The sequence below is a fragment of the Mustela nigripes genome, chromosome 15 (genome assembly GCF_022355385.1).
Source record: "Mustela nigripes isolate SB6536 chromosome 15, MUSNIG.SB6536, whole genome shotgun sequence".
Taxonomy (NCBI): domain Eukaryota; kingdom Metazoa; phylum Chordata; class Mammalia; order Carnivora; family Mustelidae; genus Mustela; species Mustela nigripes.
In genome coordinates, this window is record NC_081571.1 from 52,130,907 (window position 1) to 52,158,851 (window position 27,945).

The 27,945-nt window shown below is 40.9% G+C and overlaps 1 long non-coding RNA gene across 2 annotated transcripts; it reads left to right on the top strand.

Annotated features, from left to right (window-relative positions):
* The first annotated feature begins 550 nt into the window (after positions 1-550).
* On the top strand, positions 551-27,229 carry LOC132002898 (uncharacterized). 2 transcript variants are annotated; one of them, XR_009400076.1, is made up of 4 exons: positions 551-643; positions 903-1,005; positions 10,011-10,065; positions 26,996-27,229. It is a non-coding gene; the product is annotated as an uncharacterized LOC132002898 (long non-coding RNA). The 2 variants fall into 2 exon arrangements; XR_009400077.1 differs by lacking the exon at positions 26,996-27,229 and adding an exon at positions 15,918-16,039.
* Positions 27,230-27,945: the final 716 nt, after the last annotated feature.

Sequence of the window (27,945 nt, forward strand, 5' to 3'; positions counted from 1 at the left end):
AGCAAAAGAGGAGCAAGGCAATTACACCTCAGCTTCTGTTTATTTTGTCCTTATTCGCCAACCCTCACAAAAATCGTGCTTAACCTCTTGTAGCATTACCTCTTGTGTCCTTCACTGTCCAACTGCAAAATTTCTTTCTGAGCCAACATCTGCATCCTTGGACAGATCAACTAGTGTGTAAAGTCCGTGTTAGCTGATCAAGCATGGCTTTGTTTGCACTAACTCACTGCGCATCCAGCACTGCGTAAGTGGTTTTGCATATTAACGAAGTGCACAGTAACCTTCCTTTACCTCCTCAGAGCTCCACCCCCTCCCACCCAGCCCTCCTCGGGAAATCAGCACTGTTACTCGCCCGCGGAGGAAGCTGCCAAGAGGTTGCCATGGCAACTGTTCTGCTTTCAGCAGCTACTTTTCTGGTTTAGAGGAGGGGGTGTTGGGGGTGGGGTGGGGGTGGGAGTGGTGGGCGTGGGTGGGTGGGGGGACAAAAGAAAAAAAAAAAAAAAAACCAAACCCGAGGAGAACTAGGCGGCTTTCTGATCAGAGTTCAAATAAAGAGGGTCACAGTCATTTTCGGGCACTGCCTAAAATAACCCGACGGGTTAGAGAGCTCCAGCAAAAGAGGCAAACTGACAAACTAAAAAAGGTAAGTACAGTGGAAGGGCAATGATTATTATTTTGGTAGTGGTCTTAAGCTGAAGCATTTCAAATTGGTATCAGTCCCCCTCTCATCTACAATGCTATTTTACGAGTCTTTTCATTTTTGTCCTGAGCCAAACAAAGATGATGAGTTTTACGAGATTATAAACGGCAAGAGGTAGGGCGGGGCGGGGTGGTGGTGGTGGTTAGACAGCACCAGAATGGGAATCTAACATCTGAAAGTCATTTTCTAAAACTTCATTCAGCGCGGGAACAATGCAGCATTCAGGCATAATGAGCTGAAAGTGCCCGGTGCGCCAGGTCAAGTCAGCAGCCTCTGAGCTCCTCTCCAAGATCCCGTTTGCCAAGGTAGGCCACGGAAAGGTCTCATTTCAAAGGAAGGTCTGTGCTTAGGCAGGGAAAATTGCAACAAGTCAAAATATGGAAAGCTGGGCACGCCAGACTGGTGGGTTTCGGCGACATACAGAGAGCTGTGCTAAAACCCGCGCCAGACACCTGGTTCCTGGGACGTCGGCAGCTAGCCATGAACGAGCTGAGCAGTGGGGTGATTATGGCGGAGAACCCGCAGGGTTTGGGCAGGGCAGGGCCGGGTCGTGAGCGTGGCATTGACGCGGGCGGCCTAGGCCCGGTCCTCCCCGCCTGGGCTTCGCTCATCACCCCAGCACACACCTGCTCCCCGCCGCCAACGAGCATCCCGGAGTTCCTCCGTGTTCCACCTCCTCCTGCATTATTTATTCAGCCGTGATGCAAACCTAGTGCCCTTAACCTTCCTCACACAAGCCACTATTTTCCGAATCCGTATCGTTTTGTTCAGAACCCAGGAACTGCTACAACACCCGAATAAATTTATTAAGAGAACTCTAAGATGGAGAGCCAAGGCAAGTGGAAAGAGACCCAATGGGAAAGCACCATGTAGGGTCATCCGGGTGACATTGTCATTAACGTTTGGTGACAGGGTTACTGGTATTCTTAGTGGAGTAACTGGGGAGCCACTAAGATCTCAGAGGTTGACGCCTCTTTAAGGACACAGAGTGGTGGTACAGCAGGGAGTCCCGAGTTTGGAGCAGAGACAGCTAGCTCTATGCATGGACAGACCTTTCTCTGACGGAAAATACAGACGGAAAACCCTGACCTCCTGACAGGGTCTGAGGTTTATGTTCTCTCCAAATTCATATGCTGAAATCCCAACCCCCGGAGTTGACGGTATTGGGAGGTAGGGTTTTTGTGAAAGGGAATTAAGTCATGAGGGTGGAGCCCTGGTAGTTAGGATTCGTGCCTTTATGAAAGACCCTGCAGAGAGCCCTAGTCCCTTCCCTCCGGTGAGGATACCAGGAGAAATCTGCACCTGAAAAGGACGCTCACCTCACCCTGGTCTCAGACTTCTAGCTTCCACGACTGCGCAAAGTAAATGTCTGTTGTTTATAAGGTTTTAAAAAAATTTTACTTCTTTATTTGACAGACAGAGATCACAAGTACTCAGGCAGGCAGAGAAAGAGAGGGGGGAAGCAGGCTCCCCGCAGAGCAGAAAGTCCTGATGCGGGGCTTGATCCCAGGACCCTGGGATCATGACCTGAGCCAAAGGCAGAGGCTTTAATCCACTGAGCCACCCAGGTGCCTAAAATGTCTGTTGTTTATAAGTCCCCCAGTCTGTGGTATTTTGTTATAGGAGCCCAAACAGAGTAGGACACCCGGTATCATGGTGGAGATCATAGGCTGACTGAGTTTTCTGTAGACTTTTGCCACCTTTTTTTTTGTCTTTGGCAAGTAGAGGCATTCTGAGGTAGGAAGGAAGGGGTGACGAGGGAAGGGAATAAAATATAAATAGTGGAAGCGAGAAACGACTAAAGCTAATTTCTTTAAAGCCAGATTCAAAATTTTACATGGTTTATATCCTGAATGATCTTTGCAGATGACAAGACAGAGACTGAAGTTTGAAGACATAAAATCACATAAGGCCAAAGACCGGAAGCACTATATTTAAGCACAGTTGTGCGAAGTACCAGGAGCCAGCCTTAGAAGGGGAATAGATCCGTGAAATACCCCCTCCATTGGCGCTCTCCTGAGTTAAAGCCGAGGACTAAGAGTTAAAAATGCGTGGGCTCTCCTGTGTATCATTGATATGGCTGGAGGCCCTGTATTATATAACAGCAACAGGATAGAGAATGACAGTTCCTCACAGACTACAGTAAATGTGATTAAATTATCTCATCAGCTGCAGACTCCTGAGTATTAGTACAATGCCAGAAAACCATCCGTTAATCTGACCTGTCTGCAAGACCCCTATGGCACAGGGAGGAGGTGTTAGTGTTCAAAGAAATCCCTCCCTCCAATGGCTGATTGGAGGGATACTGAGTCTGATCTATACAGCAACTGAGTCCAAGAATGAGGCATGGAGAAATAATAACAGGGTGGTGGGGCGGCGGCGGGGGGGGGGCGCGGTGGTGGTGGTGGTGGGGGACTGTGGGTAGGAATAAAAGCAAAGGGAAAATTCGGAAATTTGTTTTAACTCTGCAACAGCTTCTATTCCATTCCTTTTCACTGACCTGATCTAATTCAAGCAGCTATTATCCCTGTGAAACACTGCCACAGCTGAATTTATTTTTATTTTGCCTGCTCAAAGGCAATGTAAAGCGAATTTGAGAGCACATCACCTTCAGGGAAAAGACTGCAGTGTATTACTCACCACCTTCCTCCTCCCCTCTGCGTGAAAAGGTTAATTTGAATAAGGCTGCTGCTTCCACAAATAGAACAGTAGCCAGCACAAAGCGGGACCGCCAATGAGAAGGTTTTTCAGTGATGTCATACTTATACCTGCTCCTTATTATTTGCTGAGTCGTGACAATGTGTTCCTTGAATCTCACATTTTATTGGTCAAGAGCCCTGTCATTCTGAGTGCTTCTGGAGAGTTTTAGACACTGCAGTTTCTTTACAAGCCCAGAATTTTTCAGCTCCTGCAGTTCAACAAATTGTTGGAGAATACATTAATCCACCAAATTGTTGGAGAGAATTTTAAACACTGTTATCCTGAAAACAAATAATAAAAAAAAAGCCTGTGATGGTTCAGAGCTGACTTACATGCCCTCCGATAATAGGTCCATTTGCGGTGTAAAAGCAGCATAATAAATGTCTGATTTTTGTTTAAAAAAATACCCACCTGAGCAGAACTTTTATTAAAGTGTTCCTACAACAATTACACTAAGCTTAATATTGTTATCAATGGCTTACTGGAAAACAGAATTATTCCATTTATTAGACAACTTAGTGCCCCACTGAGCAGAACTTTCTTAAAAAGAGCTAGCTCTAAAATGTACCCGTTTGTAGGACACAAGGCATTAGAGGAAAGAAAAGTTACTTGGTTTATTTTTGTCCTAAATAGATTTTACTTTTTAAATTAGGTTTTCATGTCATTAAAATGTGTGCCTCAGACTTCTCAGATTCTAGAGCTTTTCCTGTAAACAGATTTGAAAATGATACTACCTTATAGCAAAGATGACAGATAAATCAGTTGTGCGTGAGTTAGGAATTATTGAACCCACTGAAGATAGTGTAAGAAACAGTCTGGTCAGGAGGAGAGACTAGTGTGGTTGGTGGTTGGGGGGGTGGGGGCAAGAACCAAGTGCTGGTGTTCTTATCTGAGGAGGTGAGTGGGCAAAGTCAGGTCCTCCAAGGCTTAGAGGACAGAATCTAGCCATCTATGGTCAGTTGGTGAAGCAGAATGTACAGTTGGAAAGAAACAGCCAGATTTTCATGGGTAGTAAGAGACTAGAAAGGGTTCTTAGGCGGAAGGATGGCATGAGAAAGGGTGGGTGTGTATGGAACAGACCTCTGTGAGGGGACATGTGTATTGTGACATACTTTTGGGAAAGCAGGTACTCAAATTAGCAAAGATGATGTAAATTAGGAAGAAGTAGAAAGTACCAAATATTTTGAACATCCATACCTCAAATTCAGGAGCTAACATGAAATTTTTTTTTTTAAGATTTTATTTATTTATTTGACAGACAGAGATAACAAGTAGGCAGAGAGGCAGGCAGAGAGAATAGAAAGTGGGGAGAAGGCTCCCCGCTGAGCAGAGAGCCCAATGTGGGTGGATCCTAGGACTCTGAGATCATGAGCTGAGCCGAAGACAGAGACTTAACCCACTGAGCCACCCAGGGGTCCCATGAAATATTGTTTTATTTTTTGTTTTGTTTTGTTTTTTGTTTTTTTTTTAAAGATTTGATTTATTTATTTGACAGATAGAGATCACAAGTAGGCAGAGAGGCAGGCAGAGAGAGAGACAGAGAGGAGGAAGCAGGCTCCCTGCAGAGCAGAGAGCCCAATGTGGGGCTCGATCCCAGGACCCTGGGATCATGACCTGAGCCAAAGGCAGAGGCCCCAACCCACTGAGCCACCCAGGTGCCCCCCCATGAAATATTTTTGAAGTGGAAATGTTTTCCCTGCTGTGTAGCATGGCTTTATTATCTGCTCAGTCTAATGTGGGCTTAACTAGATGGTATAAAAATTTGATTTATTTTATACCTTCAATTCTTATACAAAATTATTGTGAACCTTTGCACATTCAATGAAAATCTTACTGTGTCGAGAGCATGAAAAATATGACCCAAAATAACATTGGATTGTGCTGAAGAATGGAGATTATAATTTCACCCTTCTACTAAAGTTAGAGGGACCTAGAGCCATAGCAATATACTTGAACTGCAACAGTATTTCCGCCAAGAAGCTGCAAGTAAATTTTGATTCCAATTATCTATAATAACAGCATTATGAAAAGTAGGATGGCCTCCGGTGTCAGACAGAGCTGGGTTCAAATCCCAGCTCCAACAGTTCGTAGCCATGTGACCGTACTAATTAATCTCTCCAAATCTCAGTCTTCTTGAGGGATAATGATGACAGCCATAGGCAGGATTATTGTAATGATCAGACTGAGTAATGTGTATGTTTTATTAGTGTAGTGCCTGTCTCAGTAAATGAACGATTTGTTTGTGTGAGGTTGTGAACTTATTGTGACCCTCAAGGTCCCTTGACGACCCGCACGGTCTGGCATCCGGCTGACTATTTCCTTTTCCTCTTCCTCATTCTCACTCTGACCTCGCCACTGCCCAAACATTCCTAATGGGCTTCTGCCCAAAAGGCCTGGTCTTTGCATGTCCTCTTGCCTGGAACTGTTCTCAGGTCTACCTCTTGACCCAGATCTCGGCTTAGAGATCACCTCCCAGGAGAAATCTGACTTAACAGCATCCCTATGGCTCTTTCCCAGTATATCATATTATCATATTATGTTTTTTCATTGTCACTTATCACTACTAGATGTTACTTTATGGTTTTATTTTTTATTTGTTCATTATCTATTTAGCTCACTTGAATGTCAGGTTCATGTGAGCAGTGGCTTTGTTCCCCTCTGTGCCCCCAGAGCCTAGTACAGTGTCTGGGCATAGCAGGGTCTCACACTCTTAGTTAATGAAAAATGATGTTGATGAAAACAGCAATGGGAACCATGAGTTTTTCAGGACACTGCCATCACAGGAATGTGGGTGTTCTGACCAGAGAGGGGATCTGAACACTACTGCCTGCCTCATAACACAATTTAAGATGCATACATTATCCTATTGAGCCAAGAAGAAGTATTTCAATTTCCCCATCACATCTAAAGGATCAAATTATAAGACAATGAGAATATATAGCCCTGGTGTTCTTTATGCAAAGGGTGCCAATGCTCATTAGGGTAGAGGAAGTGAAGGGGAAGGGGGGTGAGTCTGGTGTAAATCACTGGGCCAGAGGTCTAGAAGAGATCTGAGGTCAAATCTCAGGTGGAGAGTTTTAGCTGGTATAACCCTTCCAAGTCTATCATTGTTTTTCCCCTAGAAACTCCTACTATGAACGTACATGTTTTGGATCTGATTCTCATGAATTGTTGGGTCCAATCTTGGGACTTTGGATCAACAGAAATTAGAAAGCAGAATAGTAAATTCAGGACAGTGTTCAAGACCTTACATACCTACACACACATTAATTCACATATGTATTGAATGAACAAATTGAATGTTCAGAAAATACTTCAATATCTTTCTGTTCTGTCCCCTTCTCAGGCAATCATGATGATAAAGTAGACTCTCTTTTGGATTTCTACTTTCCTGGTAACTGAAGGACATTATGAGACAGCATAGAGCTTATGTAAGCATTAGCCCTGCTGACATTCCAAATGAGCACATCAAATGCTACTTAATCATTCGGTTACAGCTTGGATTTGGCAGTCTTTTATAAAACACCAAATTTGAAGGAGCATCTGCCTTTTACATCTTGGTTATGTCAGCACCTGTTGCTGTTTCTTCTAGAAACTTTTTTTTTTTTTTTAAGATTTTATTTACTTATTTGACAGACAGAGATCACAAGTAGGCAGAGAGGCAGGCAGAGAGGGGGAAGCAGGCTCCCTGCTGAGCAGATAGCCTGTTGCCATGTGGGGCTCAATCCCAGGATCCTGGGATCCTGATCTGAGCCCAAGGCAGAGGCTTTAACCCTCTGAGCCACATAGGCACCCCTCTTCTAGAAACTTCTTAACATAATAAAAGTAATATGAAATTAAATCATTGCTAGCCAGAATGTTTTTGAGAGATTATAGATTATAAAAATTATAGATTACAGAAAATTGCCTCTCTTCTCTGACCCCTTCCTCCTCTATTACCCATAATTTTAGTTTTCCTATGGTAGTTTTTCTTTGACTTAGAGATTTCATTAAATGTAGATTGTTTCAGAATGTCCTGGGTGGGGCCTGAAATTTGTCATTTCCTGGGTACATCTAGGTGCTGGTTGTGGGCCATACTCTGAGCAGCACAGGTTTAGATGACACAATGCCACGTGTTTGGTTCTGCTCTTCCAAATTAATATAAAGCATCTTAATGAATTTTAATGAAGCCCACACTTCTCCCCCACATACATTCTATCATGTCTGGGTTTGGAGATTTTATTCTGAGGTATACTCACATCCAATTGTTATCCAAACCTCTCTGAGTCTCTCTAAGAACTGTTTCTCTCTCCACCTGCACATGGGCTGGCTCTCAGGGTCTTTGCTCATCTTTCTCCCTCAAAGCTGTGATAACCTTGAATTTATCTCCCAATCCCCAGACTTATCTCCCTCCAGCCCATCATTTTATATTCTGTCACCATACTTTCTTTTCAAAAAAATTTTTTTGATGAGATTTCTTCCTTGATTGAAGACCCCTGCTGGTTCCCCTTGTTTAAAATAGAGGTTGGCATGGACTCTTGTCATCTGACAAACCTGGGCTGGAAGCCAAGTTCCTTCAATTTCTTTTTATATAACTTTGGGCAACTCATTTAACTTCTGAAAGCCACTCTTTCCTCACCTGCACACCAGAGATAATACTACATATCTCAGAGTGTTGTCACTTGATTTAGATGCCAAGGTATAGATAAAGCATCTGGTACAATGTCAACCATAGTAGATGTGTAATAACTTAATTACTTTTTTCTCCCCTTTCTGTCTAGTCTGACCAATTCTGCCTTCTCCAACATCTTATATAGATACCCTTGAACCTTGTTTTTTTTTTTTTTTTTTTTTTGTCTTCCCTTATCCTAAAGCCACATATGGACATCTAGACCCACTGGACATGTCAGTTCCCGATACATCTCTTGGAAGACCCTGCACATTCTCCACCACCAGGCAAATTCCCTTGGTTTTTCAGGGCATAAATCCTCTGCTTTCTTCCCTAAAAAGACCAACCCACACTTGGGCAGAGTTTTCTACGCCCTTCTTGTCATCCTACACCACTGTGATCACGCCTCTCTCATAATATACTTGCTGTGATGTGCCGCTATGATTTGTACCACAGTTCAGGACTTTGTCTTATTTCCTGATCCTTAGTGACCAGAGCATTTGTTGAATAAAGGAATAGAATCCATGGGATATGCAGCTTAAAAAAAATGGATGTTTGAATGTTATATTCTAGAGGCTATAGATAGAGAAAAAATAATTCAGAAAGTTTTCCTAGACAAAAATAACAGCTTAGAGTAATAGTCCCCATTTTTGGATACATTTTACTATTTTCAAGACTTTGTTCTAAATGCTTTACATCCACTATCTCATTCGATTCCCCCAACTATCTTTTTTTGTAGGTGCCAAATCACCCATTTCACGGATGGAGAAAATGACATTCAGAAAAGTTAAATAGCCTCCAGTGGTCATACAGTTGATGGCTGTTAGAGTCAGAATTTGTCAACCTATGTGTTTCTGACTCCAAAGTTCATTTTTTATACAGTACTATCTCATGTGATCCACTGCCATAGCCTGGCTTCAATTTCTTAAATATAGATTAAAAGCACGGCTAGGGATCCTTACTAGAGAAGAATCTGTGAAGCAGATAAAGGCACTCTCTGTGAGACTCACATATTAAAGTGGTTTGGAGAGAGTAGTTATTAGGTAGATAAAGCATATCTCAGAACTGTAGAATTCTGAAATCTGGACATCATGTAAATCCTTCCCTTTTTACTTTGTATTTGTTTGGAAAAAGCCACTAAGTCATGTTGTTCCTGAGGGAAGACGATTTAAATGATGTTTTTCTGACTTTTAGAGATATTTTTCATTTTTACCTCATAGCAGTTTCATGGGCAATCCTTACACAGATAATTTCCTTAACTGAGTCATGTAGGAGAGTTCATTCCTGTAGTCTCCAAGAAATCAAGCTAAAACTAAGGCAAATCATGCAAACTACTGCGTGTTATCTGGTCCTGGGAACTGCTATTTGTAACAGACCCTTCAGGTATTTTCAGTGGGGGAAATCTTGTCTACAAGAGCTTACTTACAAGGAATCATCATAAAGCTAATTGCGTCTGCAATTAATGACAAATTTCTGACTTGAGCAATTGTGATTCCAAATATGTTAGAAGCCTCTTGGCAAAGCAACTACAAACTGTTAGAGGAGTTCTCATTGGGGACTCTTTATCTATTTATATCTACCTATCATCTATCTACCTCTCCGGGAAGCCCTCTCAAATCAAGAGTCTATAGAATCAAGAAGGTTTCTGAATATGGTGAATGTATCTAGACCTGGAATACACCAGAATATCTGGAAACAAGAAATTGATACCAGGGGTATCCTAATGCTGAGACAGGATTTCTCAAAGTGTATTCTCTGGAACATTAGTTTTATGGGCTATTCAGAGATGTCAGGTGAGAAAACAAAGTGTTTTAAGTCCAAATTCACGAGGAAACACCGAATCTAAAAAACAATCAATAGGTTTCTTTGCTACTGGACTTCTCAGAATCTTTAATATGTCAATGTGTATTCTAATTTTCCTGGTATAATGAAGTTTCTGTCTTTTTTATTTGTTTTATTCAGGTCAGGGAATATCTCAAAAATAGTGTTCTGCAGAATAAACCCTATGGAGCTGTGGGTAAGTGTTTTTTCCCTAGGTTTTGAAATATTTTGTCTGGCTATAGGTTAACATCCTACTCACTGATATGGCACCATTAGAGCAACTCTGTGAAGGCATGATGTCTAGAGAGTAATAAAAAATGAGTCATACAATTGGGTATTTACTGAAAGAAAATGAAAACGTTAATTCAAAAAAAATACAGGCACCTCTATGTTTATTGCTGTGTTATTTACAATAGCCTAGACATGGAAGTAACCTAAGTGTCCATCAATAGGTGAATGCTAAGGAAACTGTGGTACAAACACACACACACACACACACACACAGGAATATTATATAGCCATTAAAAGGATGAGATTGTGTCAACTGAGACAGCATGGATGGACCTAGAGGGTGTTATGCTAAGTGAAATAAGTCAGACTGAGAAAGACAAGTGTCACATGATGCCACTTGTAAGTGGAATTAAAAAAAAACCCCAAAAAGGGACGCCTGGGTGGCTCAGTTGGTTAAGCAGCTGCCTTCGGCTCAGGTCATGATCCCAGCATCCCACATTGGGCTCCTTGCCCGGCAGGGATCCTGCCTCTCCCTCTGCCTCTGCCTGCCACTTTGTCTGCTTGTGCTTGCGCTCTCTCTCTCTCTCTCTAACAAATAAATAAATAAAATCCAAAAAGCCCCCCCAAAACAAAAAAAAAACCCAAAACTACAAACGAATAAACAAACGAAAAGCAGAATCAGACCTATAAATTCAGAGAACAAACTGATGGTTGCCAAAGTGGCAGGGGATTGGACAAAATGGGTGAAGAGGGGGCGGGAGATATGGCTTCCAGTTATGGAATGAATAAGACAAAAGAATGAAAGGCACAGCATAGGAAATACAGTAGATGATATTGTAATAGCATTATATGGTGACAGATGTAGCTACACTTGTGACAATAGCATGATGTATAAACTTGTTAAATTACTAAGAGGGATACCTGAAACTAATGTAACATTGTGTGCCAACTGTACGCAAATTAAAAAAAAAGATTAAAGGGAGGAGTCCATTATATACATACAAAGATAAGTTTTGGTAACTTAGAAGCAAAGACAAGTTAAACTTTGGTAATGCTCATGATATAGAGAGATTTCTATAATTACAAAGATTGAAAAATTTAAGAATCAAAGGAATTTTATATAGTATCATAAACACATTTTAAGTTGAGTGAAGTCATTTGGAGCAGCCTGAAATTTCATCTTTTCCCCACAGTATTGCTAAGAACACTGTTCAGTTTTAATCACAGGTAATAGTGCATTGACAGAAATGGGAGTATTTAGATTCTATGTAATGAAACACTGATATTTCAGAATTTAGGTTATCAAAATCTCTAGGTCACTTTCTCTTTCTATTCTGAATCTTACATCTGGAAATCATGACCTAAAAGTACCATGCAGTGTGGGTAAAAGTAACAAAATTAAGTATAATTCAACTATTGTAGTAGCAGAGTCACTGTACAAGATTCAAAACCAAAGTTAACACGAAGCCCTAGTTTCATTGTAATATTGATAAACATTACTCTCTCACTACAGATACCTGAGAGTTGACTGTCAAAGTACTTTTCCAGTTTTACTTTTCTAGGAAATTTGCCTGAAAAACACTGGGAATAATAAAGTGTGTGACCAAGAGAAGATAAGGATATGACATTTGGATATAGATGTAGACTACACGGAGATTTAGATGGAGTTTATCTACTCTCCATTTTTGTTGGGGGAGATTTATCTTCATTAATGATACCCTTCTGAAAATTAACGCTTCAGTTCCTCTATTGCATTAGTCAGGTTTCAAACTCTCAATAGCCACATGGGGCTAGTGGTTACTGTTTCGAACAGTGTGGTTCTAAGACATTTCCATCATTGCAGAAAGTTCTATTGGACAGCAAAGCTTATGTTCAGATTTCAGACCCACATGGGAATTAGGAATAGGGAAAAGAAGAGAAGCTAGCATGGCAGGATTTTACCAGCAAGTGGTAGTTTGTGAAATTGTAGAAGATGGAAAATATAATGTCCTAAATTCTTTTAAAGTTTAGAGCTCTATAAAAAAGGAGTTTTATGCACAACAGTAAAAAGCCATTAAGAATGCAGAAGCACAGGAAAAAACAGGTTATCCTTTAGCTCAGTATTTAACACACTTCTGTTTTGCAACCTATTATTGTTAAGGAAGGTAATGAGCCAGCTTGTTTCAAAGCACATCTCTTACATGACTCACCCAAGTCAGGGATTCCTTTGCTCATTGTTTCATGAGAATTCACTTTCATAAGGGTCCACTCAGTCCACTGTATTTGTCTAAAGATTACAGTTGGAGTAACCTCACAGAACAGAGTTCTAGCAGGAAGGAGATGACAATGCAATGGGTAAGGGTAAGAGCATTGCAAGCAGAAATTAGAAAAATTTAAAAAATTATTGAAACTTCATGGTTTCAAGGGCTCCGGGGACATGGACAAGAGTGGGAAAAATATTAAGAATGAAGAGAAGGTGTGAGAGAACTTTCTGTGCTGGAGCCAAAAGAAACACAGATTTGAACCAACTAAGGAAATTACTGTGTAAGGGGTCACTGGAAAAACCAGTGAGTACTACTATTTCCATTAATTTTTAAACAAGGGCAGAAGAGAGAAGGCAGTATGTAAAATAGTGAAAGAACAGAAGAGGATTATATTTGAAAGAGGGTCACTGATATCAATGTACAATTTTCAAATAAAAAAAACCTTTGGGTTTATATTTTAATGTTAAATACATCTAATTTCAACTTCAGTGATGTAGGATTTGGGAACAAGGAGAATAATTTTTCTGTGAAGACATAACAATATAGAGGTCTTAGAGATATGGAATTATGTTAGGATTTAAAAATCAGACATTCATTAATTCTTCATTCATTTATTCAGCACATATTTGCTGAGCCCCTTCTTTGTGATGGGTATTGTTGTAGACCCTGGGCAACAAAGCCCAGCCCATGCCCTAATGGAGTTTTCCTTCCAGTGGGGGAAGGCAGACAATAAACAAATTAAAAAAAAAAAACAAAAAAAAACCACAGAGAATGTCAGATGTTTATATGTGCTCTGGAAAAAGTAAAGAGGGCTACAGGGGATCAAGGATATTGGAAGTAGCAAGTACTGATGAATGATAGAGGAGGCTGCTATTTTATATACTGTGGTCAGGGAAAGTCTCCTGGAAACCATGGCCTTTGAGCAGAGCTCTGAAGGCAACACAGGAGCTAGCACATGTCCATCTCGAGGGACATTGTCCCAGGCACAGGAATTTGTGTCTGCGAAGATTCTGAAGTTGACATATGTTTGGACTGTCTAATAAACAGTGAGGAGTTGAGTGTGGCTGAAATTGAGCACATGAGGGGAGGGGGAAACGTTGTGGTCAGGCCGGAAGGAGCAGAGTGCAGAACCTTGACCTCTGCAATTCTGGGCATTCTCTAAAAGAAATGGGAAGCCATCAGAATGTTCTGAGCAAAAGCAATTGGGCTCGTGCTTTGCTGTGATTTTCTGTCCTTGTATCCCATGCATGCGTTTCACAACTCCTTTTTATTTGCTTGCCGTATAAATTGGAGTGGATATATACAATTATTATGGGATTTGTTTCTACCAAATTTTGGGCAAATTTAATAAATGGTAGAATTTCCATTGCATTTTTACAATAATATAAACTTGTCTTAGGTTACACAGCAATTATCAGCCAAAGATAATTGAATTTAGATTTCTTTACATCTCTTAATACTCCCCTTCCCCACCTTTTTTTTTTTTTTTTAATTAAACTTGAAGTTTTAAGTGCCTGTAGGTATTTTTTGAAAGAAAATTCCATAAACAGTTTTGGTGTAAATCATTCAACATGTGCATGCCATGGGAAGAATTCAAGCAGAGTGAGTAGAATTTAGAAATCGTTATGTAGTTTTCCTCTTTTCTACTTAAAAATTAAAAAAAATTTTTTTTAAGGTTCAAGGGAGGGTTCAAGCAACCATTCCAATCCCAAGCTTCTATTTCTGTTTCCTCAGCTCCAACAGTTCAGGGAGGTAAAAGACAAAGTAAGAAAAAAGAAGAGAGCTAGAAGTTCAGAAGGAGGTGCTGGGAAGTTCTCTCCTCTTTTCTCAAACTGGGAAGGATAAAGCAGGCTTCCCACATATAAAAAGTGTTTCTAATGGAAAAAAGGGGTTATAGCAAGAGAAAATCATGTTTAGTTCCATAAGAAGATCTAGTTGGGCATCTTTTCCAAGTGGAAACAATTTCAGATAAGAGAATGGAGAAAATCATCTAGAAAAATATTTTTAAAAATTTTCTCTCAGAATGAGAGGGCAATTTTGAAGAGAAGGGCAATGAAAATAAACCAATGATCTCATCCTTGATAACAAAGACATGTTTACTTAATCCAATGCCTTGCATTTCTTAACCAGTAAATATATATTTATTTTAGATATTGTTCATAATTGCTGGCAGATGACTTTCTTTGGGTCTAAGCAGTAGCCAGTACTTAATTCATAATGGGATGAACAGAAGTGGGGTTTTCAAAGATGACCTCTAGGGTTTGAAGGTCAAAGGAACTTTGCAGAACCAGCAATGTAAAGTCAATGTTTAGGGGGGAAGTCAAGGATGGACATATGAACTTGTTTCTTCATTTCTCTTTAAGGTTATCTCCGCACTGCTTTCATTTCAGAAAGAAAGGCAGGCATCATCTTGCCTCTGTTTCCTGAATATGTCACTGAGAATTTTAAGGTTTTAGGTACATATGTCAGTTCAGAAGGTATCTGATATAGTTTTTCATATAAAATTCATCCTTGTGGTTTGAAATTCACTTTTGTTTGCCATCTAATAACAATGTTGAAGAAAATTAAACTGAGAAGATTTTCATAGTCCAGTTAATAAAGAAAAGCAGTTTCTAGAATTAGGTGTGGAAACTGGTTTTAGGAAGGTGAACACTTAGGTCTGGGATTCAGGGATGGGACTGAGAAAACCAGGTAGGCTTTGAGCCTTGGTGGGCTGTCACTGTGTATGTGTACATCCAGATGCTCATACAGGACGGACACTGACAAATAGAGGACTTCCTGGGCCATCCTTTGATTAAGGACAGTGATTAAACAAATGTTTTCTTGATGAGAAAACTTCCACCATATTTTGATCTGTCCAAGATTCAATATTGCATTATCAGGTGTCTAGCTTCTAACACAACATTTTGAAAGTCAGCTAGATCTGCTGCATTAAAAAAACAACAACAAAAACCAAAAACCTTTCAGATTCGCATATCTTTTCTATTTTGTGGAATTCTGTATCGAAGTACAGCACATCTAAAACAGCATTTCAATATAGTTCTTCAGTGACCATCTTAACTACAACAGATCCCTGATTACATTTGCAGCTAACAATGCAAACCCAGAAAAATCCGTAAATGGAAATCCTCGTCCTCCCCACCACCACTGCCGAACACTGTACAGTGAAGGCCACCCAAAATAAATCAGTGCCATAATTTCCATGATGACAGTCCCCAATACAGCATTTTGTTATTGTTTCTTTCAAATCACTAGAATTCTTCCCATGTGCTGTCACGTCTCTAGATAACAGCCACATGGAGATTAAACGTGAGTTTAAATGAACTTTTACATGCCTCTATATTTTCTTCTTGGATTTTATTATTTTTAGAGGCAAGTGATGAAAGGTTATTCCCTGCAAGATTTAGCCAGTTAAACGTGCAGCATAAAAACCTGAAGCCCCGCCGTCAGACACATAAAGAGCAAAGGGGAAAATGGGAAAATGTTCCACTGGGGCTGCAGCTTTTCAGAGTATGCAGGAATGATGTCATTTGTTTTTACAAAACCCAGTTTAAATTTGTTCCTGCCTTTCAAGAACTGCAGCGGAGTGCATCTGTGGAGACTTCCTGCAGACCATATTTCAGGACCTTGGAGTATATGCTGCATCAAAATCCAGCCAATCGCAGGGGATGGTCTTGCCCTCCCCAGTTTTCCCTTTGCCCCCTCTCCCCTGCCCCCCACCTGAAGCCAGCGTGTGCAGCCCGGGCTGGGTCCCTGCCCAGCACCTTCTAGCTGTGACAACACGACGTGCCTCGAATGGTTTAAAGGAGAACAAGACCAAAATAAACACTTCCGGTTTCACACGCGCGCTCAGTCCATTGACAAGTAACCTCCCGGAAAAGGTCTGTTTGTGGAGTCTGTTTCGGTTTGGTTTTGTTTTGTTTTAAGTCTTACTTAGACTTTTGCAACCTCCACCCTTCCCCCACTCTGCCCTCACCCCCCTGTAGTACTGGAACCACCACAAGAGGCAAGGAACAAATCCTGGACTCTCAGCCACAGAAGCCAGACCTTCAAATCCAACAGCAAGAATTGTCTTTGAACCAAGCAAACTCCACTGCTGTGGATATATTCATACTTGATGTTTGGAAAATTAGCTGCGAAGTAGATACAGCATCTGACGAACTGTATGAAAGGGGTAGAGGGAGAAGACAGTAGGAAGTTGCCTTACAAAAGTCATGGCTCAGACACGGCATGAAAAGAAAAGTGCTCGTTGGTGAGTGTTACGGCCTTGCTTTTCCTCCATATGGACCTGGAGCACGCTGACAATTGTTACCTGCGTGGGGCTTCTTGTGAGCGGCAGAACTGGAACTCTGGCAGATGTGAACCAAAAAGATGTTTGTGGGAAGTCTACTGGGGAACTCACACACTGAAAGGAAGGCCCAAGAGCTGACCCGGAGATGACAGGGGTTGGTGTTTTTTGGAGGCGGGGGGGTTGGGGGGGAGGTCTCTGGAGTAGGACCTGCTTACTGGCATTGTCCCTGCTCAACTGCTTCCCCTTCTCTCATTTCATCACTCTGCCTAAGGCACGAAGTTCCAGGAGAGTGTCCATGTCCTCATTGGCCATGCCCATCCTATGGCCTGTGAGGGCCCTTGACTGACGCACAGAGACACCTCACAAAGGGAGGGGAGAAAATCTCCCAGAGGGGGTGGGGGTACCGTTTCTAAAAGGGGAAATGGACACTGTTTGCTCCTCCCTATCACCATGACCACTGCCTTGGGTCGGGGCCTCAGAATTTCTTGCCTGGATTAATGATCCTCCTTTAGCTCACATTTAAATTCTTTCAATGGTTCATCATTTGTGAGTGACAAACCAGGAACTTCTGAAAATGAACAGAAGTGTTATGGATAATTATATCGAGATAAGGGGCATATACTGGGACTATCTTTGGCACATGGGCGTGTGTGGCCATCCTCTTTTTACCACAGACTTCTACTTCTCTGTGCTTAATCGATCAGAGTAGTATTCTTTAAGACTTACCAAATCAAGGAAAACTGAAAGCTCTTTAGGGATAGAAACTTTATTTTCTGGGTTACCAGAATCTTATTTTCTGGGTTACCAGACTTCATGAACTTACAAATCCTCTAGGCTGTCTTTTGGGCTGATATAACCTTCTGATTTCAGAAAAGCTGGAATTGGACTGTAACCTTCTGACCTTATGCATACAAAGAGATCTACCCTGGATTGTCTTTTCCAAGGCCTGCTCTGTCCACAGAATAAATCACAAAGGTGATTTATTGGTCCCCATCTGTGGTCGGATCATGTCCTGAGGTTCTTTCTTAAGCAGTATCTTCCTTGTAAAAAAAGAACTTTAAAAATTCCTGCACTTTTCTGCATAGTTGCATCATAGAGTAAGGATCAAAGAGGTTTCCTAGATCAAGCAGAACCCCAAGCGGATTCCTTCTAGGCATCTCCGAAGTCCTGGCTGGCAGACTAATGAGTTGTGCTTTAATCCACACGTATGTCCTTTCTGCTTCCAGCTGGGTGCTGTGAGAATTGGGAACCCAAGCTTAATGAGCTACAACGTGCTACACCAAAGCTCTGTGATAAAGGCCCAGGATTTCAGCACAGACCAAGGCCCCAAAGCCAAAGGCATCCTGTATCAGAAACTAGGTCATCCCTCCTGGCTTTCTCATCATGCTCTACCTTATCCATACTGTTTCCCTTTCTTGGAAATGTTTTCTCTTTCCCTCAGTCATTCTAGAGCACCTCTCATTCATTCATTCGATTCTAGCACAGGACTTTTACCCCTTCTTATAACCGTGTTGGCTCCCTGTGCAGAATTTATGGTGCAAGAAACAAAGCATAGAATGCGACGGAAATGGGGAGATTTTATCTAAGTCCCAAGCGTTGGTACCAAGCACTGCACCAAAGCAATGTTATGGAAAATTATGGCTAAAAAAGGAAAGTGAGTAATGTTTCTATTATGCTGACTGATACACTTTAAAGAATTTCTACAAGGTTTACTTTGTAGTACCAAACGCTTTAGAGAAAAATGAATTAGCTGTGGAACAAAAAAGAGGAGGATAATTTTATGCAAGGGGTGAGCATCTATTAACCATTTAGGAAGTATGGTAGAGAGATGACCTCACTCTTTGGAATCAAAGTAAATGAAGATGCAGTGGCAAGGGATGTGTAGTGTAGGAACTCAGCCGAGGGCAGAGCAGAGTAGTTTTTAAGTTAGAAAGTTGAAAAGTTTTTAGTAAAAGATACATGCATCAACACCCATCAGATACCAAGTTCTACAAAAGAAGAAAAACATCTTTCTCCTGTTAGAAAGTCTGTAACACTTAACATTTTCTGTTTTTCCTCATTGCTGAAGATAATTTTATTCCCACTCTTAACGGAGATGCTCTTCTCAGAGTCTATATCTATATGATCAGAAGGAAAGGGAAAGAGGACTACTTGGATAATTCAATCAGTGTTATTGGTGACATGTTGTTAAACTCCTCCCTTCCCTGCAGTCCCCTCCCCCTGACTCATTCTCTTTTCCCAGTAGCATTCTTGATTTTTCAAAAATTCTTAAATTATCTGCATAATTGTTTTCTGTGACTCAAGTTGCTTGAATATACACAGTTTGACTGGAATCAATAAGAGCGCCTTAAAAATCTCCACATTTGCAGAGGGTATCATGGACAGAAAAGAAAGAGGTACACAGCCATTGGTTGTGCTGGTTACCTTGCTCCAATTTTCAAAATAACTCCAAATTTAAAAATGGTTCTTACATATAAAAGCATCTGATACACATCCATGTATCAGAATTAGCTTATTAATTCATATTGATTTATTTTTCGATTGAGCTTCATATAACTATAGGTCACTAAAGATCTTCCAATTTTTAGGGTTTTTTTTTTTCTTTGTAAATTGTTTTTGATTTAATTAAAAACAGAAAACAAAGAGCATGCTGTCTCTCTATCTCTCTTGTAGGGTTTAACCTCTGTGGAGGCAGAATCTCTATATATTCCCTATTTAGAATAAACATTGAAACTTTGTTCCCTGCTTACAGTTCAGTGGGGGCTCACTTAATAATATAAATCAAATTCAGTGTGAATCCTTAAAAAGAAATCTTTCCATCTCCCTGAAAATGTCTTTCTAGTAAAACTTGTTTGTTAAAGGACTAGAACTCCCTTAACAAATAAAGCATAACCCTGATCGCTGCTCTTCCCCTCTGAGGTGATGATAAATTGCTGGGGAGTAAAAGCCTTCATAATAATCACAGAGGAAAATTGACTCTTAGATCCCATCATTTTGTTTACCAGCTGTCTTTACAATTCTATAATAACCCTAGCCCACATTTAAAAAAATGGTTCAGAGATAGTAAACTAGATGAGAAACAAATGATCTCTGCTGAAATTAGTTTAAGCAGGGGAACAGGCTGGAAAGAAAGATTTGATCCAGAAACTTACCTATATCTCAGGCATGATATCCGGTGACCACATACTCGGTGCTGAAACACAACTCAGGAGCATTACATCATCATGACAAACTTTCATTGGCTGAAGAAACCCCAAGGATAAGACAGGCTTTTAAGGTGCTGTGTGAAAACTCCTGTTGGCTCCTTATCAAGCTATTGCCAAAATATTGAAAGGCAGACTTTTCTTACACGGATACTGTCATGGCTGAACTTACAAAGCATTGTTAACCGTTTCTTATGCATGTTCAGCTCCACTTTAGTCAATACTTTTATATTTAACTCTAACCTGTTGGGAGACTTTTTTTTTCTTTAAAAAAAATTTTTTTTAAAAATCTGTTCTTCTTTAGCTTGTTTTGATTGAAGGTGCACAGTATCACTGCGTGACTGGCTCTCATTTCCCGTTAATGTTCAAGCCACCTTTCCTATTTTTAAACTATATGTGAATCAATAAATCCAGTTTCCTCTCTATTACTTATTTGGTCTTTATTCTCTCTAGGCAAAGAAAGCCAGCACCCACAGATTCAAGAAAGCGAAAGTGTGTTTATTTATTGTGAGCAGTTTAATTGGAACTAGTGCACAAAGCCCTTACTTCCTCATTATTCATGTTCATTGTTAGTTTTTTTTCTTTCTATTGAACTCTATGAGTTATTTATGTAGTGCTCATTACCATGGTGATTTACAGACCAAAACCACGTGCAAGATTTCAGGGGGTGAGGATCTTGCAGGGACTGAGTGAAAGCGATGGACTCGACGGTCAGAGTCCCTGCACCACCTGCGCAACCATCCCTGCGGACTGGGGTGACTTCTGATGTAGGGGCAAGGGCTCTCCTTATAAAAAAGGGAACATTTTAGCAAGTAGATCGGTCATTCAGGATATGATACTATCACACCACACCACCTCTCTCTTTCTCTGTCAGTTTGTCCATTGGCCTTTATCTCTCTTTTCATCTCGTTCTCTTAAACTTCAGAGTGCGGAGAAGGACTAAGGTGATGACAGGGGTGACTGAATCAGGGTCTTCTCAAGAGTCTCGTGCCTACTTTCTCTTAAGAACTTGACTCTCAAGTAAATACACATGAAAACTAATACTCTGTAAAATTCCCAAGGCTGGCAACCGGGAAATATGTTACTAGTGTATGTCTGGCCTGCTCAGCTCTGTTGCGAATGTGTTCCTGGTCTTCTCAGACTCTGTCCTCAGCCACGTGCCTTGGAGGAGCCAAGCTATCTGTTCCAAGAGAAGGAATAGCTGCAGAGAATATGACCTCCAGAGACATCCTTTTACTAGTAGCTCTCAGACTCCAGTCTGGGGTGAGAGACTCATGATCATTTTGCCATTATGAAGAATAATACTAAGCATATTTAGGATATTTAGGAACATTCCTCACAGTGAGCAGAAAGGACAGAGAAAAAAGAGGACTCTTTCTAATTTGTGGTTAAGAACAAGGATGAGGAGTACCAAAGGTTCTCTGCTTTGTAGCTAGGATCAACAAAATAAGTCATGTTCCTTGCCCTCAAAATGTCTTATACTGGTGGGGAGACAACATTAATCCACAATTACTGCTGAAGTCTGATACAAATACAACAGGTATATAATACATTGGTGAGCATCTAAACGAGACTGGAAGACTCTACAAGAGGAGACATTTGAGCTGAATTTTGAAGTAGGAGTTGGTGAGCTAAAGAGAGAAAGTGAAGAGTTCCATTAGGAAAACAGAACGGAAAGGAAAGGAGGAATGGGGAGCGTGGCTTGATGGGGAGACAGCAAGTAGTTTTTGGTTTATGGGAGGAAAGAGCAGGTAAGACTGCATTGACAGATATTATCAAATCATGGCGGTTTTGTGAGCTAAGCTAAGGGATATGGGCTTGAACTTGAGAACCACTGCAGGTCACTGAGGAACTGTAATCAGATTTGTGACTCAGCTGTATTAGTGGTAGCATGGAATGGGTGGGGATGGATTGGAACTAGGAACGCCAGTTAGTTTGTATTTCAGTTGGCAAGAAGCAGATGACACTTTCAAAGGGCTTAACTGAAGAGAGATTACCGAAGGACTATTTACAGGGTACAGACAGGGCTAAGGATGGTAAGGCACCCAGGGGACCACAAGAGCAGGAAGCTCTTAATGCCCTATGCCTATTACGGGGGAATGAACCCAATGGGAAGCCAGAGAGCAGGGACGCTGGAAGTTGCAGTAATTCTAGGTTGGTCTCTCGGGGCATAGAGAAGGGTAGAGAAAGTATCTTGAAATGGGAGGATGATGGGAAATAAAGAATAACCCGTGTGGCTGTCTAGCATAGTACTCCAGGACAGAAACCATCAGGACCTCCACTAAGGTGGAGCTAGAGATGGTTAACGGATAGAAGAACAATTAAGGAGACAGACTTAATAGTCCTTGTGAGGGAGTGAGTGTGTGTGTGGGTCTGAGTATGTGGAGAGAGAGAGAGTGAGAGGGAGGGAAAGAGAAAATATGGAAACCTCTAGGTAGAACAATTTGTGCTTTTTTAGTCCTGAAAAGTGGATGAACAGTTGTTTGTTCATGGGTGGAAAATACTTTATGTATATAGATATATAGATAGAGATATATAGATACTTTATAGATATAGATATATAAAAGATACATTTGAATGCTTCTGGGATCCCTGAAGAGAAATGTCTGTCATGTCTGTGTGGGGGGCTCAGAGGGAAATCAAGGATCACAGATGGGCTGGCACACTGGGAAGACATGGGTATGTTGAGGCCATGGCTGCGGATGAGGTCCCCCAGTGAGAACATGCATGATGTACAGAAAAAGGAGGTGACGTGTGAGCCTGGGGACCTGGGGACACTGACATTTAAGGGGTAGCTGGAGTAGAGGGGACCAGGAAGGAAAACAGAAAAAAATGTCCAGACAGGGGGTGCCTGGGTGGCTCAGTGGGTTAAAGCCTCTGCCTTCGGCTCAGGTGATAATCCCAGGGTCCTGGGATTGAGCCCCGCATCGGGCTGTCTGCTCCGAGGAGAACCTGCTTCCTCCTCTCTCTCTGCCTACTTCTGATCTCTGTCTGTAAAAAAAAAAAGTCTACTGAGTTTAGGATAGTATAAATACCCATTGGTTTGAATGTAATATGGAGATGATTGGTAATGCTGGAAAGAACAGGTTTAGTACATGAGTTTGAAGACTGCCTGCGGGCCAAATCTGGCTAGCCACCTGTTTGTGCGTGGTTGATAAGGTAAGAATGTTTTGTATTTTCAGTTGCTTATAAAATAATCCAAAGTACAATACTATTTTGCTCTCCACTGACATTATATTACATTCAGATTTCAGTGATAAAAAGTTTTATTGGAATGTATCTAATATCATTTGCTTATGTATTGTCTGTGTCAGTTTTCATACTGTAACAACAAAGCTGAGTAGTTGCCACACAAACCGTCTGATCTGCAAAACCAAAAATATTTACCATCTGGGTCTTTACAGAAAAAGTTTGCTGACCGCTGCTTAGGAGCAGGGTAGTGCTGAGGCCAAGTTGTAGTGGAAGGTGCAGTGAATGTAGGGTGGGCGTCAGAGGTTCAGATGCAGCTGTTTTCTGCAGAACCTGGCTGTGTGGGAAAGGAAAGAATGGAATGGTTGCTGGAAGTAGTGGCAGGGTGGAGGTGTTTGTTGTTGTTGTTTGGTTTTGCTTGTTTGTTTTATGAATGGGGAATAAAAACGCTTATTGGAGGCAGGATAAGACCAAGATAGTTTACAAGTTTGCAAGAAAGGAGGGGAATAACTCAGAAACATACCCTCTAAGAAGGGAGTTGAGGGAAATTGGAGGGAGAGATGAACCACGAGAGACTATGGACTCTGTAAAACAATCTGAGGGTTTTGAAGGGGCGGGGGGTGGGAGGTTGGGGGAACCAGGTGGTGGGTATTATGGAGGGGTTGCGTGGAGCACTGGGTGTGGTGCATAAACAATGGATTCTGTTACACTGAAAAGAAATTAATTTTTTTAAAAAAGATTTTATTTATTTATTTGACAGACAGAGATCACAAGTAGGCAGAAAGGCAGGCAGAGAGAGAGAGAGAGAGGGAGGAGGAAGCAGGCTCCCTGCCCAGCAGAGAGCCCGATGCGGGCCTCGATCCCAGGACCCGGGGATCATGACCTGAGCCAAAGGCAGAGGCTTTAACCCACTGAGCCACCCAGGCGCCCCGAAAAGAAATTATATTTAAAAAAAAAGAAAAAAAAGAAAAGAAAAGAAAAGAAAAAAAGAAACATACCTTCTAGCAGGCGGAACAAATGGAGAAGTTTGGCCCTTCGGAGGGGATGGGGAAAGCAAATCTAGAGGCCCCGGGCTTCCCAGGGAAGCTGGGAAGCAGAGCCCTTCGCTGAAGCCTGCAGACAATGATGACACTTAAGGGAGTTTGGAGGAGGAAGTGAAATGTTTGAGATTGAGGAAAATGGGAAAGGAAATTGAACAGAAACAGAGGCAGCAGGAATCTGTGGTGATACCAAATTAAACTTGTTTGAGTTTCTTCAGCTGGAATAGGTGTCGGAATGGGTATTTGAGTGGAGAAATGAGACAGTCCTATCAATTCAGCTTTGGGGTCTTGTCAGGCAGGTGTGGCAGGAGTAAACATTAAGCGAGGCAATCGGGTAAGGAGAACGGTAAGAGGTTTTTACAAAGAGGGTTGTAGTTTCCTCCCTTATTTTCTGCTAGCATGTGTTGTCACCTGCTGGTTGCACAAGTTGCCGACCAATTGGACCTATCTCGTGAATAGCCGGAGAGAGATGAATGTTGGAAGAAAATCAGCTGTTAGGGACCGAGTTCTCATGGAGCTTAGAGAGTATGTTAGTGGAAGTAAAAACAGAGGAAGCTGGAAGGATCAGGGGTCATAAAAGGGTTTGGATTTTATGGTCACCTAGTGTGTTAGTCAGCCTGGGCTCCATAACAAGATACCAAAGACTGGATGGCTTACTGAGATGAAGAGTGATGAAAATCATCAGAATTGAGGCACCCCAGCAACTATTACTCTCACAATAGTGGGACCCCATGATTTCTTTTTTGATATATCATGTTTCAGAGAGGTTTTGACTAAATATGCAAAGTGAGGCTAGTAAAATCAGGATAACCACCAGTAATGATAATTAAATAAAATTATCATATATATTTATAAAAGTGCAAGATATTTATCTATAAAACTTGATGTTCAGCTAAAACATTTCACATAAAAAAACTGTCCAACATTTTAGGTCAAGTTGAAAAGTCTCTCCTTCTGTATATGTATATATGCAAGTATGTGTATCCATGTAGCTAATGCCCCCTCCCCCCCATTTATTTTTTTGCCTCTGGAGAAACTTGTTTGAACATAAATGGAATAGACATAAAAATTCACATGGAATAGTCTATTTTTTTACATGGAATAACAAAAATATGGAAGAGTTTTATATGTAATAATCTAAGTCTGTAAATGGTCAATGACACGCTTGGTTTGTGTTTTTACTTATTTACGTGGCATTTATTTTCATAGCTGGTAAATGCTAGAAAAACTAAGCATTAATAACTAGGCATTAATTTTAGTGTCATTTCTCTAATGAGGAAACTGAGGCTTGAGACAATATATCATTAGCTAGTGGTTAGCAAAACACTGACAGGAAAAGGTTTAGCCACCATTTTTTTGTTACCTGTTTCATTGGCACATAATTCTTTCTTTCTCTAAGTAAATGAAGTTGTTTTAAGGTTGACTCATTAGACACATCTTCCCTATGAGGCATGGAAGTATAATTTTAGAGTGAAGAAGCTAAGGTACTTGTTAGTTTTCATCTCAGAAACAGGGCAAGGCATGCTACCCACATCTGCAGCTCAGAGTCTTCTGAACTGGAGGGGTAGACTTTGGGCTTGTCCCTTCACTGCCCAGGCTCAGCTGCTCATCAAGCACAGAGGGGTTTGGTACAGATACTCTTTTCTCTCTAAACTCCTATGTGCCAACAACCTTTGCTTTCCAAGATTTTTTTTTTTTTAAGATTTTTATTTATTTCTTTGGCAGAGACAGATCACAAGTAGGCAGAGAGGCAGGCAGAGAGAGAGGAGGAAGCAGGCTCCCTGTGGAGCAGAGAGCCTGATGAGGAGCTCTATCCCAGGACCCTGAGATCATGACCTGAGCCGAAGGCAGAGGCTTTACCCACTGAGCCACCCAGGTGCCCCGCTTTCCAAGAATTTTAAGGACGTCCAGGGAGCCAACTCTGGTACAATTATAGTCCTTGAATCTGGAAGATGCTATCAAGCATATCACATGGTACATAGTCTACTTACTGGAAACAGTGAATTCGGAAAACTGCTTTTGTATACAAGTGTACCTGCATATGTCAAAAGGTATTGTGTAAAGTCTCAAAACTAGATTAATTATATTTGACTTAATTCATACATATCCTAGATGAGAAAGCAATGGAAAACACTGATTAATCAGAATAATTAGTATCAAAATTCAAAGATGATTAGAAACCACTAGAATAAGAACTATTACAAATAGATTAAAATGATCTGTTTTTTTTTAAAGTGAGAAAAAATTGAAGTCTGAGAAGCATTGCCTGGGTCAAACTTGAAGGAATAAATTTTGTTATAAAAAAATAAAAAGAGGCCTGAAACTTGAGAAACGCCTCGATCCAGTAAACAAAATTGACGATTCTGCCACTAGATTTTATCTCAAAGATAGAGTAATATGATATAAAAATAAGGTTCTCCAAAAATTCTTGAACTATATTCTAGGCAACATAACATGGTTATGAAAACCCTAAAACACTTGCAAGACATTCATAACCAGTCTTTCTTGGCTCCAACTGTAACAGATATTGAGCAGTTTCAAGATAAGTTCTGAGGCATGCCATTTATGGCAATTTCTAAGTATAAACTTTCTCATTAGGCCAAGAATGTACATGCTTTAAGAGCCTGGAAAGAGAAAGATTGGAGAAAAGAATAAAATAGGAAAGGCCGTATCAACACGAGAAGGTATGTGGATTATCAAGATTCTATTTAGTGGTGAAACGAAACAAGTAAATTTTTAAAAATGGATGGCAGAGAATTAGGAGCTCTATAAAATTTCATTTAAAATCTGAATCTGGAGCAAAAATAAAGAAACCACCTTAGGACCGAAAAGTCAATCACCTTAAAGCCTAACTTACGTATTTTCCCCATTGCTACATTTTTTTTCCTTATTGAAAAAGAAAATGGCACTTCCTTGTTTATTTTTTTAGAGACAGCATGCAAGCAAGCTGGGGGAAGGGCAGAGGGAAAGGAAAGACAGAATCTCAAGCCAACTCTTCCCTGAGCATGGAGCCCAACAAGGAGCTTGATCCCACGACCACCCTGAGGTCATGACCGGAGCCAAAATCAAGACTTGGATACTTAACCGACTGAGCAATACAGGTGCTCGAAAAGGAAAATGATTTTCTTTTTCTTTTCTTTTCTTTTTTTTTTTAAATTTTATTTATTTATTTGACAGATCACAAGTAGGCAGACAGGCAGACAAAGAGAGAGGGGGAAGCAGGCTCCCCGCTGAGCAGAGAGCCCAATGCGGGGCTCGATCCCAGGACCCTGAGATCATGACCTGAGCCGAAGGCAGCAGCTTAACCCACTGAGCCACCCAGGCACCCCAGAAAATGATTTTCTAAACATCATTAATGTAATTCTTTTTTCTGGATATTAAGTATACTATTCTCACTTTCCATTTTATCTACTGAATGAAGGTTCCAAGCTAGCAAAGAGCAGCAAAATGAACTGTTCAGCCACCTCCATTGCTTTCATACACTTGTATGCATATATGAATGTGGGATGCTTACCTGCCTTCCCACTGCTCCTTTTTACCCTCTGTCCTACAGCAAATATGGGTTTTGAAAGTTTTAAAATATTATTACTACAGAATCTATAGAGTCAATGCAATCCCTATCAAAATACCAATAGCATTTCTCCACAGAACTAGAAAAAATAATCCTAAAATTTGTACAAAACCATAGAAGACCCTGAATAGCCAAAGCAGTCTTGAGGAAGAACAATAAAGCTAGAGTTATCACAATTGCAGATTGCAGGATATACTACAAAACTGTGGTAATCAAAACAGTCTGGTACTGGCAGAAAAAACAGACACATAGATCAATGGGACAGAAGAGACAACCCCGAGATAAACTGCACAAGTATAAGGCCAATT